Source organism: Phasianus colchicus, unplaced genomic scaffold, assembly GCF_987193195.1.
Source record: "Phasianus colchicus unplaced genomic scaffold, bPhaCol1.hap1.1 HAP1_SCAFFOLD_78, whole genome shotgun sequence".
NCBI lineage: Eukaryota > Metazoa > Chordata > Aves > Galliformes > Phasianidae > Phasianus > Phasianus colchicus.
In genome coordinates this window covers 1-17,271 of record NW_028325251.1, presented here as the reverse complement: position 1 = coordinate 17,271, position 17,271 = coordinate 1, and the positions used below count along the sequence as shown (strand labels likewise).

General features: G+C 43.5%; 1 pseudogene; it reads left to right on the top strand.

Annotated features, from left to right (window-relative positions):
• The first annotated feature begins 206 nt into the window (after window positions 1–206).
• LOC149911600 (E3 SUMO-protein ligase RanBP2-like) lies at window positions 207–15,835 on the top strand (annotated as a pseudogene).
• Window positions 15,836–17,271: the final 1,436 nt, after the last annotated feature.

Sequence of the window (17,271 nt, the reverse complement as noted above, 5' to 3'; positions counted from 1 at the left end):
TGAGGAGAGCGGCTCGGTACGCCTCACCGCGCCGAGCTCCGTAAGACGCGCGAGGGCAGGCCGGCCGAGGACGGGACCGGCGGCGCGCGCAGCCCCTCGCGGCGCCCGGCAGCCCGCGCCGAGCGGCCCGACGTCCCGCGGCTCAAAGCGCCGCCGCGCGAAGCGCGAACCGGCCGCTCGGCGCCGCGCATGCGCCGCCCCGCGCTGTGACGTCGCGCGTCGCCGCGGTCGGCAGGGAGGGCGTTCCGCCGCGTGCGGCGGGGAGCTCCCTTAGCGGCGCGCGAGCGCCGGCCTTCCGCCGCTCCCTCTCGCTCGCTCCCTCTCCCGGCCATGGCACGGCGCACGAGGCCCGAGGTGGAGCGGTACGTCGCCTCCGTGCAGGCCGCCGCCTCCTCTCCCAGAGCGGTGAGTGCTGCGGCCCGGCCGGCGCCGCCGGCGGCGCTCCCTCGGCCTTCCCTGGGCCGCGGTGGGGGCCGCTCCCCGCCCGCCCCGTCCCTCCGCCCCTCCCGCGGGTGCCGGGCCCGAGGGCGGGCTCCTCCGGCGGGGAGTCGAAGCCGAGGGAGGCTGCCGGCGGGCGGGCGCGGAGTCGCCTCCTCGGAAACGCGGTTCGCCGCAGCTGCGCGCCTCGGAAAGCCGCTGAGCCCTCGGCGGCTTCGGAAGGAGCCCGGCGGCGGGGCGGAGTTCGGCTCCCTCCCGTTCCGTGGGCACGGTCCCCGGGCTTCCGGCCTTCCCTCTCTCGAGGAGCCGGAATAGGGACCGCGTGCCGTTCGGCTTTGGGCTCGTTTGGCCGCTGTGCGGCTGCTGTTGCCGTGGGTGCGACGGCGTTGTGAAACGCCGGCAGGAAGAGAGGGAGAGGCGGGGGGAAATAGCTCTGCTGCCTGCGTTGGTGGCTGGGCAGCCGGGTGATCCCCTGCTCTCTGGAACGACTGGCTGTGGAGCGCGGTCGGTGATGGAAGTAGCTGCTGGTCTTCCTGTTGCGTTGATTTTGGAGAGGAGGGTTGTGCGAGGCTGCCGGCGTTTCTTTTGAAGTTCCTTTCCAGCCCCGTTTACGAGGAGGCGGGGCAGGCGGGAGAGGAAGGTGACAGAAGCATGGACAGGAGGAGCTTGATTTGTGGCATTTGTTTTCTTCTGCAACGTGGATAGGTTGCAAGAGAAACAGCTTGTATGTAGCTGACCCCATTCTCCTCTCTTTAGTCGGAAGTGTGCTTGTGAAAAGTAACAAGTGTGAGGACTTGCTTTGCTACTAACCTCAGTTTCGCTTTGGTAGCCTTTGCCAGTTACTGGGAAGAAATGTTATTTTCTTACTCCTGTGTCTTTCAAAAACAAAGCCCAGAGTACAAGGAGTGAACTGGAGCTGATAGCTGTGAAGACACTTTCGGAAGTGTTATGCACCCCTGGAAAGAAGGGTCTCCCTACTCAATTACTTCAAAAGTACTGTATATTTAAAATGTACCTTTTGGTTTTTTTTTCTTCAGAGGTCGTTAAGAGGATTCTTTTTTGCTAAGCTGTACTTTGAGATAAAAGAATACGAACTTGCTAAGAGGTAATAAACGTTACGTATGTTGTTCTGTTCTTTAAAGTGTGATGGGAAAGCTAAATGAAGTAGAGTGGAGAAATGAAGACCGTTGTCATGCTGTTTTAAGGTAGCAGCAAATGGGAAATGTGGTGCCATTTAAATCTTCCTAAAACGGCAACTTAAAGCATGGGTAGTTACGTGGTGCTGTAAAAACCCATCCGGTAGAAATGTCTTTTATGCCATCGTGCTACGTCCTTCTTACAGTTCCTGTGAGCTACTGCTTTATTTAATGAAGGCCAGTGCTTGCAGGCAAATATGCAACATCTGTACGTGTAGCAATAATGTTGTGCCTTACTTGAAGATCTAGATCAAGCCCCTTGAACTAAATACAGCTAACTGTCCTGTGTGACAGATTAAAGTCCCACGTTAGCTGCAAGGTGTGGGGGGACTTGTAATACTGAGGAATACTGATCCTTCTGGTTTTTCTTTCTTTATTTATTTACTCTGTAGATACACATCTATTTATCTCAGTGTCCGAGAGAGAGATCCCAAATCTCACAGGTTTCTGGGACAGATCTACGAGGCTCAGGATAACACGGAAAAAGCTTTTGGGTGTTACAAGGTAAGATAGTCTTCTTCCCGCTGCCCTTTGGACTAAGAATCTTTGAGCCCTGTAGAATTCTGCAGTAGGCTGCTGCTGAAAGACTGGGCTGAGAGTGTTTTTCAGTTGCATTGTTTGTTTTCTTGTTAGCGGTGGGCTTTTTGTTTGTTTGTTTCCTCAGAGGTAGAGGGAATGGGGCAAATACAGTTCCGATTAGGTAAGCATATAAATGTGAACTTCACAGTCTGTGTTTCATTGTTCGGGCACCGGGGAGGGAGAGGATACACACAAAAGTCTTGTTGCCAGCACAGTGACTGAGTGCCATCAGCCTTTGTGACTTAATTCTGTTTTCCGGAAGCCTCCGTATTAGGTTAGGCTAGAGATACCCCTGGTCTGGCTGTCTGAGTAGAGCAGCAGCGGGTGGTAGAGGAGCTGGTTTTGACATTGTTTCTCTTACGGTGTTCTGAATTCCAGCAGTTGTCTGGGTGTTACAAACCAATGGTGGCCTTCTTGAAAGGGAGGCTTTTCTTAAAGTAGTGAGAAAGTATTTATTGATAGTTCTAATTTGACTTGCTGGGTCTGTTTAATGGGGGACATGTTTGACATGTTTTCTTTCTTGTTCTACGTGGACTGCAAGATCAAGTTACTAGTAACCTTTTTTCTTATGTGTATGCATGGGGAAAACCAGCGTTCTGTGGAGCTGAATCCAATGCAGAAAGATCTTGTACTGAAGATTGCAGAGTTACTATGCAGTAACGACATCGCTGATGGAAGAGCAGAGTACTGGGTTGAGAAAGCTGCCAGGCTCTTCCCTGGGAATCCTGCTGCTTACAGATTGAAGGTAAATTCCAGCTTCTGATCTCTGTTCTGTGCCTAGAAGAAACTTTAGTTGCGTCAAGCGATGGGAAAACCATGGTAGTAATATTATCCAAGAGGTCAAGATTAGATAGGTTAAGTATTGTCTCTATTACATGACTACACTGCTTTCTAGTTTTTTTTAATTTGAGTTGAAAACTGTCAAGTGTAGGAGATGCTGTTATTCCCTAATACTGTGTAAATGCTTTCAGTCATACAATCTCACTTTTGTACAGGTGTTAGTTTTCTGGAGCACAACTGCAATGAAATCAAAGTCTTGAGAGGCTTGTGCTTTGGGATTTTTTGTGTGGTTATGTTATTTTATTTTTTTAGACAAGCTGTTCTGTATTGATGTGTGGCATCTTTGAACCAGGTGGTTTGACAGTCTTAACTTAGCATCTAACTTAGCATCTACAAGATGCAAACTCTAAAGCTTTGGGTTTTGTGTGTTTTGTTTTTTTTTTTCCCTCACTTCTAAAATGTTTGTCAAACTCTCTGTAGCACCTACCAGCTTTCCAGAGCAGTTTGAGTAACGTAGCCTGTAACGTGGCAATGAGAAAACAGTCAGGTAACATAGTTACTGAAGAGGCTCTCGTAGAGAATGAAATTTTAACGTGTTGCCTTCATATGTGATAGGAGCAGTTACTGGAGCGTAAAGGCGAAGATGGCTGGAATCAGCTCTTTGATATGACTCAAACCGAGCTCTATGCGAGACCAGACGATCCCTACCTTAACATCAGACTGGTTGCACTCTACCGTTCAAATAATGGATTAAGAGATGCTGTGCTTCATTGTCAGGAGGCGGAGAAGAAAATACCTGTAGACTCCAGCTTGGAGTGGTGTTTGTGCGTCATAAAGACATTTGAGGTATTTAATCATGTTTTGATCCTGTCATAATCTCCCATGTCCTTGAAACTGGTGTTATTCTCTTAGTATCGTTACAATGGCAGCTAATTCTCAAGTGGCTTAACTCCTTTAAATGTAATGTCTGTGGAAACAATGATTTATTTAGGATTTTCTTAAGCCTTAAAGAGTTGTTTAGTTTCTAGCTGAGGTATTAAGTTAGATACAGCAGCTCCATCAGGGAGGGAATTGCTGAGGCAAATAGTTCCTGGAACATTGCTGCTGAAGAATACGTTAACATCTCACCTGGGAAACTGGATTATGTAGCAAGAAGTTCTGGAGAAACTCTTGCCTTCATAGAAGGATGGCGGTTCCTCATTCTGTGATGAACTTTATTCTTTAGGAATATCTTGAATCAGTACGAGACTTGGAGGCTGATAAAAATAATTGGAGAGCTGTCAAGAAGGGTCATCTGCTGGCCTATTCTAGCTTGGTTAAAATGACGCTTGCTTCTAGAGATGTTTGAGAAAGCAGAGGGGCCCTTGAAAGGTACTCTTTTAACTGTTCTGCTTATTTAAAAAAAGAAAAAAAAAAGAAAAAAAATGAATATTTTTTCTGGGTCACCGAACTTCTAGCAGGCATCATTTTCAGTGAGTAGCTGTTTTATGGATGGAAGAGGAGTTCCTCTGTACTAACTGCAAAGAGCAAATGTTGCTAGGCTTGATCCGCAAGCTGTGTCTGAGCTAAAGGCCTCAGAGAAGACTCAGTGATAGGGGTCTAGTATAAATCCTGGGAGACCAGGACTTGGTTGAAAATGAATCTTTTCTATGTTCCAGTTTTGATCGTGTGCTTCACTCTGTGAAGCCGTGTGCGAATGGACCTGATGAGCTGTCTCGTACCTTCCTTGAAATGAAAGGACACTTCTACATGCACGCTGGAACTTTCCTGCTGAAAACGGCCCAGAACAACGAGGCACAATGGAGAGATGCATGTGAACTCGCAGCATTGTGTTATCTGAGAAGTTTCCACGTAAGTCACTCTTCAGATTGTGCCTGTAATTGTTGCAGTTCTTGAATGCTCTCACTGTACGCGCACTGAACGCCTGCATTCCAAAAACTAACTACTGTTTTTGAGGCTGTCTCCTGGCCAAATCTTACCCTTCCATACTTGTTTAAAAGATTTCAAGTAGTGTGAAGAAAATCTCATCTGTTTCACTTGTCAGAAGTAAAGTGACTAAGGGCTAATGAGTGTGTTTCCTATAGGCTATTCCCTTCTCTGTAATGCAGCTAAAATAACTAATATTAAGGTTAGTGGTATGGGGGGGAGGGGAATGACCTGAGTAGCTCTCACATACTAATTGCATAAGCAGCAGAGCTTGATCAAGCTTAATTCTTTGCTTTATGGAATAAAATCAGCTTTCCCTTTTGCACAAGTTCTTGGGTTCAAAACATCGCTTTCTCTTGTGCGCTCTTACAGCTATTTGCAATTGTTCAGTTACTCACCTTGTGTCCTTTTCAGGAAAGAAACAAGCTTGTTTCCTAACTTTTAAGACTAAATGAGGGTGAGTTGTTTTTTGTTGAGAAGAAGCTGTAGCAGTTCTGTTCTTTCTTTGCCAGATTCCTAAACCAAAGTCAAAACTAATAAGAGGAGATTGTGCTGGGCAAGATGCGCTGGAAATGTTGGCCTGTGACCGAAAAAGCCAGTCTGGTAATAAAAACTAAGCATTATAAATGTTCCATAGTTCCATTTTATGAGCAGTTAATGTCAGAGTTAATGGCTTGTTAAAGAGCACACTTGGCGTCTTGGAACATGCTATCAAACGTTCTGTATTTTGGCTACGTATGAAATACAAAAAAGCGGTTTGATCCTGACACGTAATGGGCTTTTTCTTTTTATTTCCAGGACATTAAGATAGAATTTAACTTTCAGTGTCTCCGAGCCTGCTGGTTTCTGCCTACTAATATACTATTTGTAAGCATTGCTAGTCCCAAGTATAAAAGAAAATATTGCTCCTTTCCTGTCGCTTTTGTTCCCTTCTTTGTTCCAACAGGTTTGGTGCATTTTTTTTTTTCATTTTTTTGATGAAGCCGAGGTAGTTGTTTTCAGTCTTCATTATCCTGTGGGCTCTAGGTGAAAACGAAGAAAACACCGAGCATCAGGCTGAATTGTTCCTGAATAGAGGAGACTGACAGCTACTTATTTTGAAGACAATTGCAGTGTCATTGTAATAAAAATACACAGTAATTCTGGAGAACTGGATTTGAAAATGCCTTGGGACTGCTGTCAGCCCATATGCTAAAAGGGTGACTTAATTATAGGGAGAGTGTAAGTTAGAAATTTGTAAATATCATAAGGGGAAGTCTGGATTCCCAGCCTAAAGCAGCAGGAACAACCCACTGCATCAAATATTGTTGTCCTTGTTTAAGTTGAGTGTTCTTATGTGACATTACATTTTTCTAGGTCATATGTTGCTGAACTTAAGCCACAGCAAGGAAGACTTCTTGAAAGAGATTGTGGAAACTTGCAAACAGAAGTGGTTTATTTACATTGTTTGAAAGCCTGTTTGGGAGTGGAGCTTCTAAAGAGAGGTCTTTTCTCGGCACAGATGATATGGGAGATGTCAGTCCCCAAGCACCAGAGCAGGGAGAACTGAGTAAATATGATATTGGTAAGAGATGCTACTTAAACTCAACATAAGCATGACTCTGTATTAGAGGTTCCTCTACAAGTGCTTCATTTGCCACAAAAGACAATGTCTGTAATAGCTGCTCGTGGTTGCCCTACTCAGAGGGTGCTTTGCAAGAAGTTTCACTTTCAGCTGTAGCTGAAGGGCAGTATCATCATGCCAGGTTCTGAAGAATTTCTCACATACTTCTTGCTTCCACACTGTTGTCTTCTGGTCTGTTCTGACTCATTTCCAATTGAAGCTGGAAAGTGCTTGTATGCTGATGAGTGCTGATAGGAAGGCCCACATTGTTATGTGTAATCTATGAACACAGGTGACAGGCATGAAAATGAAATAATTCCAGGATGAATTGTGAACTAATGATATCTTCCCATTTTTTAGGCTTAACTTGATGATGAAGTCTGGCTTTGAATTCGAGTGTAACAGGAGTAGAATGATACCTTTCCTAACGAGGACGCAGATCCTAGCTTCTTGCAACCCTTGTTTTTGCATAGGTGCTGTTCAGATGCACAGTGGTAGTCTCCAGCACCTTGCATGGCTTGGCTTGCAGTGGAATTCCATGTCAGTGTTATTCCCACTGCGCAGATCATTACAACAACTTTTCCACTTGCCCCAAGAGACATCGAGACTGGAAACAGATGCTCCTGAGTCCATTTGCCTGTTGGACCTTGAAGTAAGCAAGCTTCCTAAGTTCTTAAATGCATTTAAATGCCTGTTTTTTGCTACCTAATACCTTCTGTTTGTTTATTTTCACCAAAACAGGTTTTTTTACTCGGGATGGTGTTCACTAGCAACTTAGAACTGCAAGAGAAGTTTAATACTCAGCGTGGCACACATCAACCTCTGTTCTTACCGTTGCTGCTGTGCAAACAGTTCTGTACTGAGAAGCAAAGATCCTGGTGGGATGCTGTTTGTGCTCTTATGCAGAAAAAAACAACGTAAGGCTGCTTCAGTTTGGAAATATTGGAACCAACCTTCTAGATGGCTTCTGGATTGATTCCCATAGGTTGTGTAAAACTAGTTCCTTTTGTTTGACATTGTATAATCAATGAAAATTATATAAAGGAATATTATATAATTTAATAATATTAAGATGTTATAATAATGAAATAAGCAAGAGAGTTAGGCACAGCGAGACAAAGAGAATAAATAGGAGGCTTACCTGGGTCATGGGCTTGCTCAGGAAACTCCAGTGGAGTGGATCTTCCGGGGAGAGAGAGAGAGAGAGAGAGAGAGAGAGAGAGAGAAAAATTCTTGGAACTTGTCAAGAAAACAACTGCATCAGGGAAGAATAAGTATGAATAACACTCTACTTAAATTTTCTGTGATAGTTTGAATTTCTCTTCTTCAACAGGGCGTTAGCCTTAACTCTCACGACCAGAAAGAATATATTGGAAGAAGCGTCTACTACTGGAAGAAAACTTTGCTTAGCTTGAGAACTATCAAAAAGCACAGAAGTATTCCTGAACCTGCATATCCTCTCTTCAGACATTTCCATAGTGTGGACATCCAGGTACTGAGGGATTATTCAAAGATGAGAGTAAGAGGGGTTGTATGTCACAGGCTTACATATGAATTGTTAGCTGGTTGGTTTGTTTTTTGTTTCGGTTGGCTTTGTGTGTTGATGGGTGGTGGTTGGTTTTGTTTTTTTTGGTTTTTTTTGTCGCTGTACTGCTAATACTCAGATTTGGTAGTATCTTTCTGTTGAACTTCTGAGTTTTAAAACACTCTGATTGGAAGATACTGAACTGCCTTAATACCACCTCCTATTTGACTACTGTATGGGAACTGCTGAGTCACTACAACTACTTACTAGATGCTTACAGTCACTGGCTGTTCCAAGTGTCCTCACTGTGTCATGTGACTTGTCTTTTGCTTTGGTTGTAGGTCTTCCAGGTTGCAGCCTATGAAGAAGAGGCACGTGTAGTTTTTGCAATGCTGGATGCAGCTGAAGGCAAAACTGATGATGCTTTATTAGCGTTTGAAGCTATTAAGAATGTGGTTTCGTACTGGAATCTTGCCACTGTAAGTTTGTAAATTGCATTACCTTTTCTATTACTTACGTTCCGACCGATTATTCCTAATCCATATGCTGTTACTTAGCTTTACCAAAGAAAGGCAGAAGAGGTTGAGAGTGATGATACGTTACCAGAAGAACGCAAAGCCTATCTTGTTAAAAGAAAGCATTACCTGATGAAGATCATTGACGAAAGCTCCTCTGACCCGTCAGTAGCTGACAAAGTAAGTAAAAGAATTAATGCTTGTGTGAGTTGTCGTCTTACGTTAATGTTAACAGATATAGGGCTTTCCTGGGGGAACAAAAACAACAAAAAACACCCAGAATTTCTGTGCAGAAAGCCTTGCAAACTGTTCAGCCGTAGATCAGAGCACAGCCTCTTGCTCTGAGGAAGAATTGCGATCATGACTTGCATTTCAAATACATTTCTAGCTGCTGGTATCTGTTAAAGCTGTAACGGAAATGCTGAATGCAGTGATCCAGGAGCTTGGAGAGAATGGTGAAGAGGGAAGTCTTGCCTCCAGAAATATCTCACCAGCTGCACACGTGGAAGTAAAATATTCAATTCCATCACCTAAGAAGTTCTCTTTCTTGCCAACAAATACCTACCAGGTATATTAGCCGGTTACTCTTCTAGGGAAGTGTTACATTTGTATAAAAAAATCCAAGTTCAATTAGTTTTTTTCTTTTCTTTCCAGTTTTCTCCTAAGACTCTCTCTCAGTGGGCAGAAGATCACAAGTCCTTACTTCAAAAGCTGTGTCAGCACGTGGAAGCTTTAACGGTAAGCAACTTGAGTCACTATATTCGATGCAGAATGGTTGATCTTTTTGTTCTGGTAAGTACTTTGTGACCCAAGCATTGAACTTCCCTTACCAGGCTACCTCTTAAAACTCAGTGAAGAGAACTGCTATAAACATCTGCTTAAAGTGAGTTCAAGAGTAAAACTTTGTTGCCTACAAACTCTGATTTGGTACTCAGATATGGGAAGTAATCCTGAGGATTGTGCATGCAGAAAGTTGTGCTTTCTTCAGCTTAGCTACTGTCATCTTTGTTCTGGGTTTATTTCTAGCTTCAGGGAACAGTCTCAGTTTCATAAAGCATGGGAAGATCATAGATTATTGCAGCACTTAACTCATCTTTTTTGTGTGTGTGTCTCAGACCTTGAACATGCTTTTAAATAGCAGAGGAGCGTAGGGATCGTTCCTTAGGTTTTCTCCAAATACCGATGTAATACGTTTACATGCTCTTAATTGAAACACTGTCTTTAATAGAATGAAATACGGGAAATGAAACGTAATAGTTCCAGTGTAAATGTATCATCTCACTGCTGGCCTGCTGGAAGCTATGAAACAGATACAGTGTCAGATGGTTATCGGAGAGCACAAAATCTTCATGAAGCTCCTTTAAGGGGTAAGTTGATGCTGAATTTTTAATTGAACACTTAGCTAAACGGAGTAAGATTTCTGAAAATGTTTCTGCAGTGTTCTGAGATGAATGAGTAAAACTGGTCCCCTGGGAAAGTTCACTCAAGTCAGTAATCACAAAAACTGGATATAAGCTCCTTTCTTGGTGTTCCTTTTCAGTTGCTACCTCTGGCCCATCTGTTCACTGTAGCCAGTCACCTGCTTGTAACTCGCAGTATCTTCAAAGAACTGCTGCAACCAGTGTAACACCAACAAAGGTGAGGACGTACGAATCCGCTCAAGCCATTTCTACTGATGTGTTGAACTGGTTTTGATTCTGTGTGTAGCAGGATATAACTGCGATTCCCTAGAGAGCGTTTACTAAACTTGAGGTCTGCTGGAGACAGGCAGAAAGTTCCGTAATCAGCTAAGCTTTGGGATATTGGGTTTGGGAGAAACAGCCAGCAAAGCATGTTTTTAGCCTGCTAACATATGTCCTCTGCTCATTGTCTGCAATGTTCTTTTCTCCAAAATAGTATGGGGGCTTGATTTTTTTTTTTTTTTTTTTTTTAAATACTAAAGAAAAATGAGTCTATTCAGCTTATGCTTCTCTCCAGTCTGTGTTTTCAGATACCACTCAAGTTTTGAACGTATGATTTTAGTTTAAACTGATTAGAGTTGAAATGTAATTTTACGGTACGCCTTGCTATTAAGAGTACATGTTGCATGGGCTTTAGCACCCTAATCCCTTTTCCTCCTTTTCCACAAGGAAGTAACGGTGCTTTTTCTTTAGGCACTGTCACGGAATTAACTAGATCAGTTTATGCCCGTGACAGGGGGCAGTAGGCCCCTGCCCCCCCCCACCCCCCACCTGGGCCCACAAAATGGGAAGGAAGGGGGAAAAGGAAAAAAAAAACAGCGGCAACGATCTATGGAGGTAAACTTATTTTACTAACTATGATATCGGAATACAAAATAATACAATATAATACAATCTAGTTGAAATTGAGACTAATAAATCAAATAAGATATGAGAGAGAGTTCCCAAGACCGAGTCAAACCTGAAAAAGCTTGGAACGGATAGGAAAGCACCTCCAGCACCCACTGCCAGGCAGTAAGAGACAGCCCCCCCCCCGGAAGGGTCAGATCCCATGACTTCTGTAATGTATAGGGATAGGTACGTAGAATTAGAGCATTAACACTTCCAGTACATGATGTTTTGATGTGGAATATTGAAAATCAAATAAGCAAAAACCAAAACCATGACAGGCACCTGTCTGTGGCATGGATGGACTTGCACCTCAGCAGCGTAGATACGCTCATCAACAAGCAATCCGCACACCACCTCTGCGAAACACTTGTGCTGCTGTGTTTCCTCAAGACACGTATGGTGCACCTTTGCATTTTGATGCTCCATCTGCTGGAATCATTTCGCCTCGTGGTGGTGATGATCGCTACAACTACAGCCTTCCACAGGCAAGCACAAATCCACCACTGCCTGAACCAGGCTATTTCACAAAACGTGTGGTTTTAAAACCTCTAGAATCCAGTGTTAGTGCCGCACAGGACAAATTAGGATCTGCCTTTGCTAAAAAGGGAGGCCAGTGGAACTGTGACATCTGTTTAGTAAGAAATGAACTCACTGCCCCAAAATGTGTTACTTGCCAGAATACAAGCAAAACTAATTCAGAAATATCTCTACAAGAATTTTCCTTGAAATTTGAAGGGAAAACACCAGCATGTACCTCTCAGAATCTTGCAGATGGTGAAGCAAAGCCTGCAGAGGAAGGATGTAATTTTTCAATGTGGATGCCTCTAGGTGGATTTAAATTTGGTATACAGGAGTCCAGTAAAAATACCGCTAAGAAAGATGATCCATCCAAAGAGTGTACAACTGACTTGACAAACATGGATGAAAAAGACAAAAACGAACTGCCTTCAAGTAGTGGAGTTACATTCCAGTCTGAAGAAACAGCAGACAGGGACAAGAGTGAGCACACCCGTGAGAAAGGCACGTTGGTAACATCTCATGTTTCTCATACGAATGCAGCCAAAGCATCTCCTTGTGGTAACAACGCTGTAGCTGTGCTGGAGGAAGCTACCAGGGAGAGAAGCGACCTCGGCCATGGTGGTGATGCTTCTGATGCCACCGTAGAAGCTTTAGAGGTATCAAGCACCTCTGAAACGCCAGCAAAAACGGAGGTTTCTGCTCCAAAGTTTGTATTTAGATCTGAATCTGTCAGGAGCGTTTTCAGTAACAAAGAGACATTCCCGTTTGGGAATACTTCAGCCCCCGGCTCCCTCTTTGGATTCAGCTTGAATCGTCCAAGAAAGAGAGATGAAGGAACTTCAGCATCTCGGAAAGCAGAGCAGGAAAAAGCGGGAGTAGCTGAACCACCCAAAAGCTGTAGTGCTGCTCAGAAACCTTGGGAGAGCGAGGCATCCCAGCCGGCTCCTTCGGCACAGGGTGGGCCCTCCAACTTCTCGTTCAAAATCTTGGAGAAAGGTGAGTGTTAATTGAACCAGTAATTTATTCAAGTGTGCAGCTCATTAGTCAATCACTTGTTAATGCTGGTCATTGTGTATTACTTCTTCTGTCTTAATAGTATGTCGTTTCTTTCAGTTCTAATGCACGTCTGTGAATCTTCAAATCCTAGACTTTCAACTTGAGTAAATATGAAATTGTAGTTCTTCGCACGTAAGAACAGAAGCATGCCTTATGCAGGACTCAGTGCAAGTCTGTAGTGAGAAAGGGAGTTGCGGGTAGGATTTTGGAATCTGTCCGAGGCGTCAGAGTTGATCTTAGTGTTGCTTTTTTTGTAGGGAAGGAGTTTGGTACTGCTAGAACCAGGAGATGCTAATATTGTTTAAACAACGAGGCGTTGTTTAAAATGTCAGGGTGAAGTGCTGACAGTGCATTTTTTGTGTTGAGCTGGCAGTTATTGTGTTCAAGGCCTCGCTCTGACTGGTAACCTACAAGAACAGCAGTTGTGCTTAAGCTTCAACTCGAATTATCCCTTCAACTAGGAGGCATCCTCCTTGTCTGCTTCCATTCCTTTCCAGTAACTTCATATCTGTCGCTTGAGCCTTTGTTTGTCGTGGTTTTTCTTCTTGTACTTCCCAGAAGTGTTGTGAAATAAGCTCTATTCAGTCTCTGGTTAATATCATCTGGAGTTCCAAATGCTCAAAGTTCATCGGTAGCACGCGCTGCTGCTGACTGCTTTCCGTTTCTTACTTTCTTTTTCAGTCCTTGGTTTTGCTTTTCCTCTGTAGATGATACCCATATGGCTCTTCTCTGTGGTTGTATTTTGTTTGGTGTATGGCCATCAATAATTCTTGTAACAATATGAAAATGCTGACCTGTTCTTGGTCTGTGACTTGAATTTCAAAAGGAAAGTGTATAGTGCTACTAGAACCAACAGACAACATTTACAATATGTTTACAATATTTAAATTGAGAAAAACTGTCATCTTCCATTTGGCCAGTCACTCTTTCTGAGGCTGTGAGTGTCTGTGTACTAATAAAAGGTGGCATGTATTGAGCTTCCAGAAATATAAGTAAATGTCAAAGGAAGCTAGTATTTGTAGTGGCAGTTGCAAGATTGAAGTCTTCATTATTGCATGGAGGTTCTTTGATAGCAGCAGAAAACCCAAGTATGACGGATTTACAGTTCCTTGGTTATCCTGAATGAGTGTCTTTTTACATAATGATGTTATTTCAATAGCTCTACATTTAAGATGTTCTGAGTATCGTTAGGTTACTTTATAATGTATGTGCCAAAAATGATCACGGTATTTAGCTGTCTTATCAGCTGTTTTCCACTAATTTTTGTGCTTTGCAGCAGGCCCCCCAGTCAAACGTGAATGTGTTACTGCTTGGGAAACTAAATCTTCTGAGCAGAAGGCTAAAGGAGAAACTCCACAGGTCCCTTCTACGTCTGTCTGTGGCTTTAGTAGCAGTGCGGAGGATGCCAGTCCAGAAGGCTCTCAGAAAGAAGTAAAAACTCAAAGTACGAGTCAAGTCTTTACGAAAGTTTAGGCAATAAATTTGCAGTATTATTCTTAGACTATTTTCACTTAGTGAGAAATAAAGCGTCTGGCAGATTAAAAACTACTTGGCTTGTTTGACTGTGTCTCAAGTCTGTTCTGGCACTGGAACTATGGTACTACTAAGAACTTAAGTTTCTCCGGGAGAGAAAGGAAACAGCTTTGCCTCCTAAAGTAGAAACAGCTTTGGCTAGTAGAATTCCTCCTAGCAGGTATGTAAGAGTTAAGTGATTTCAGAGCAGTTTCCAAGGGAAATGGTGCTTGTTTTGGAATCGTACTGCTTCAAAGGTACTTCAGTCTCTTGTTGAGTCAAAGCTGTGTGTGTTTTAAGAGTGATGAAGAATGTCTGAAACCTTCCAACAACAATTCTTGTTTGTTTTTTTGTTTTTCCCCAGTTGTTCACTTCCCTTAATCCCTGTTAGTTAGCTGTTCTGAAACATTAGTAGCACTATAGGAAAGTTGGAGACTGAGAACTTACTATCATGTTTTTACTGTACTGCTGTTGTAAATAAATGAAGAAATTTATCAATTTCTGGAAGGGAGGGAGGGGAGAGAGAAAATGTGGCTTTTTTGGAGGGAGTCGTTATTCTTAGTGTCCAGACTTAATGTAGTTTGAAGTTTGTATCTTAGGCTCTTATGGCTTATTTGCTTACTGTTTTATTAATCGTACCGACTCAGTCTCTACAAGTAAGGAAGAATTACATACTCCATCAACCAGTGAAGCAACAGCAACAGTATTTGTGCAGTCAGCTGCCAGCAGCGGAGAAGCAGAATCCACAGAAACTGCTCGCGTGTCAGAGAATTTACCAGGAGGTGGTGACACAGCTTTTTAGGAAGTAGAACAACTTGCTTGAAGAAGCCTGATGTAGCTTTGTAAGGCTTAACTCAGTTGTTCATGTCTGGATTTCGTGTTTAACCTTAGTATGCCTAATAAGAGGAGAAGCTTGCAATGACTGTAGTCTTCTAGTTTGGCTTCCTGTAAAGAATAGAACTTAATTGCAGGTTAGTATAATGACTAAGCAAGACTGATAGAGCACAAAAAAACAGTATGTAGTGTCCTTTAATTGGAACAGTTAATCTGATGAAGTCTGCAAAATGTTGTCTTCCTCTTTCTGCAATATCTTGTCTGCCTTTCCTCATCCGTTAATCATATTATGACGTCTGTTGTTTTCTTTCTTGTCTTGCCTTGCCTGCTCTTTTTCTCCTTCAGAAATGCTTGTCTGTCACATGTTTCTCCAGTTCTTTCAAGCTTTTCTTTAACTGTGGAAGATGTGTTAATTGAAGGATGTTAAAAGGCAGTAATGTGCACATATAAAGTGAGGAGGATACGCAGCTGTGAGGCCTCCATTTATTATTTTCAGTTGATTCTTATTCTGATCAAATGCCAGTATTAAGTTACTTAGCAGCCTTCATAAGGGGAACACCTGGAATGCTAACAGTGCTGGGTTATCACTCAGCACATCATTCAGCAGACCTGAAATTTCACTGGGAAATATGCCGGCACGCTTGATAGCTTAAAAATGAATTTCAAAGGCTGAAATCTGTTGGGCTCTCTCCTTTTGAGAAGGCAGGGCTGTTCGGTCACTTCAGTGCATGATGAGTATAGAGCTGTGGGTACAAAGCCACTGAAGAAAGGAAAACATCGAATGATTTTGGATTATGATGTCAGAATTGTAACAGTGTTGTTGGTGACAACAACTTCTGGGGAAATCACGCATTACTGTGCTGTGTTTTAGGTGGAGGTAGTCTGGAGAAGAAGATGAAGGAATTCCCTTCAAAGAGAGGGCGAAATTTTACAGTTGGGCCAGAGATGCTGCTCAGTGGAAGGAGCGCGGTGTTGGAGAGCTCAGGGTCCTCTTCCATACACAGAAGAAGTGTTACAGGATCCTTATGAGAAGGGACCAAGTTCTTGAGGTGTGTGCAAAGCATGTCATCGCTAAAGAAATGAACTTAGTGCCCTCTGAAACATCAAACAGTGTTTTAATTTGGACAGCTACAGGTGATGCTGGTTAGTCGGTTGAGTGGTTTTTACAGTTCTTTTCAGTATCTTCTGTAGTTTGTTTGGCTTTGTTTTACCCTGGAGATTATACAGAACAAAAGCTGCTGATCTCTGGCTGCAGTGACTAGAGCTAAGGAAATCTCGGATTTGTTTTTAGATGGTGAAGTGAAAGTAGAGCAATTTGGGGTTAGAGCTAAAGTTCAAGAACTGGCTAATTCTTTTGAGAGGAGATTTGGAGAATGCCAGCAAAGCTTGTCAGAGCTGCAGAAGGGCCACCTCTCTCTGGCAGCGGAGCTGTCAAAGGACACCAACCCTGTTGTTGTGTATTTTGTTTCTGCCAGTGACGAACCTGTAGGACACACAACCACGGAGCTGCTTTCAAATATTGTCCCTCGAACAGCTGAAAATTTCAGGGCCTTGTGCACAAGGGAGAAAGGCTTGTGGGTTCAAGAATACCACATTTCACAGAATAGTTAGTGACTTCGATGTCAGGTAAGCTTAATGTGAAGGCTTTTCATTGAGAGAAAAAACCCATCTGGGCTGCAGCACTCCATGAATCCTGCCTGAAAGTGGGCTTTTCCAGTTCTTGAATGTGGTTAGAGTAGCCGAAATCAGCAGGGCTGCAGTCAGCAGCGATGCCTCAAGCTTTCCCGACACTTCTAGAGACCATCGCATTTTATTCTTGGAAAGCTATGACTTCAGGGGAATGCCACAGACTTGCATGTTAGACTTCGTTTCGTTCATACCCGTTATCTGCCTGATCACTTCTCTTTGGCAGCTGTTTGATCTGTAGGCTCTTCAGAGCCGGGTGTCAGCCTTTGGCAGCAGCAGGAGGCGGAGCTCCCGACGTATTGCAGGCAGCGTTTGCGCTGCTCAGGGCCTTGGCTGCAGCGTGCGTGCAGAGAACAGCGTGAGTGTTTGGCATGGCTGTGCAGCAGAGAATATGAAACGGTAGTTTTCTCACTTCCTCAGTGCCTCCCAGCACAGGACTCTGTGGTAGATCAGAAATCGGTGTGCGTGTTGGATTTGCTGTTTAGCAAGTGCATTCTCCTGCTGTATCTCTGTGTGTCTTTGTATTCTACTGTACTTTGACTGCAGGAGTTTTCTCGCAGGAGGGTCAGGGCCATCCAAACTCAGTTCTGTTGTGCTTTGAGTATGGAGCTCTTTCAAGCCTTGATTCTAGGCCTAGTGGAGTAGAAGCCAACACTGTGTGAACAACAGTTGAAAAGTGTCCTTTTCTAGAAGAGGAGCAAGGCAAAAATGGTGATGTAATTCTAGCGATTCAGTTGCAGGCTTCTTTTAA